Source organism: Rhagoletis pomonella, unplaced genomic scaffold, assembly GCF_013731165.1.
Source record: "Rhagoletis pomonella isolate Grant_MI unplaced genomic scaffold, Rhpom_1.0 Rhpom_scaffold_00001, whole genome shotgun sequence".
Taxonomy (NCBI): Eukaryota; Metazoa; Arthropoda; class Insecta; order Diptera; family Tephritidae; genus Rhagoletis; species Rhagoletis pomonella.
The window spans coordinates 37,485,479-37,487,009 of record NW_023458555.1 but is presented as its reverse complement, the minus strand read 5'-3'; positions in this window follow the sequence as shown (position 1 = coordinate 37,487,009).

Here is a 1,531-nt window from a genome sequence, read left to right as displayed (position 1 = left end):
TGGTTTATATTATAGAATGGACTATATTTTCATAAATAATGTATGTAAAAAATTTTTCATCGCCTAGTGCATATTAGTTTAGAAAAAAAAATCAATAGGTACATTTTTTTTAATTAACTATATCCTATGAAAAATTTGTTAGGAAAAATTTTGGAAATACTTAATTGCAGAGATTTGAGATGAATTTGAAGTACTTTCTAAAAACGTAATCACTTTTTTTATTTTGCAACATAAATCAATAAAAAACTGGTGCTTTTTAAAAAATCGCCAAGCTAAATTTTTTTATTTTTTATTAAAAAAGAAACTTGAAATCAACACATATTTGGGCTCTCAAATTTAATTTGTCCACGGCAGCCCCTTTTTGTCCCACTGTGCCTCGTATAGTTGATCTAAGATTTAATATTTCGTGGGAGAAAAAATAGGGCACGTGTTCATCTATGCCAGTTACGATAATAAACTCAGCCGGAATTGCGATAAGCATTAGCTGCTAAAATGCGTTGAAAGAAAACAAATTGCAATCGAAAAATTGGCAATAAGTAAAAAACATACACACTTACATGCATACGTATGCACATTGAAGCCTATTCTTATTCATACGAAAACTAATTAAAAGATGATAAGCAGACGAACAAATAATAGAAGATAATTCAATAACAAACGGAATTGGTATTTTACGCTATGCAAAACGTTTAACTTCAAGAAATATTAAATCTTTCATATCATTTTATTCTGCCGCATTTTCAGTTGCATCAATGAATGTTTAGCTGGCTTGCCATATTTTGCTAGCTATTTCCCAGTGCTATTGATTTTGCTATTTGGTTCGCCTTTAATTAACTTTCATATTGCCATTGTTTTTGTTGCATTTGAATGACTACATATATTGCCTTTTATTTATGTATGTTGGCTATTAACGTATTTACGTATTTTGGTTGATATGAAAGTTCTACTATCTACCACGGACCAGTTAATGAAATAACGTACATAAAATTCTAACGATTATTGTGTTCAACGAAACGTTAAAAGGAAAAGGAGAGTAAGCACTAAAACCCAATGACTAGGCAAGAAACAATAGATCGAATGATGACGAGTACGCTAATGGCGGGAACAGCAGCGGAGATGGTGGCTTAATGAGCAGTCATATTTGCGAAAAGATAGCCAGGCTTTAAAGAGCAGGATTTAAGTGCTAATAAAGGCAATTCATATACATTAGGGCGGGTTATTTTATTTTTCTTTTGACTATGAGCGTATAGCATAGGAGGATTCCACTTCTAACTCTAAGCAAATTTGTTGAAGAAACCTTAGATCTAAAATCACGATACTACGGCAAATGCCAAGAAACCTATTTTCGTAAATTGGCAAACTCCGCATTGATTTTAGACCTATGGTTTCTTCGGAAAATTTTCTTAAAATTATACGTAGAATCCCTGTGCCATAGGCGTATAGTCAAAAAAAAAATATCCCATACAAATTGACCCGCCCTAATATACATACTAGAGGTTTACGCCGACAGGCTTTGCGGCGGCGGCGTGGT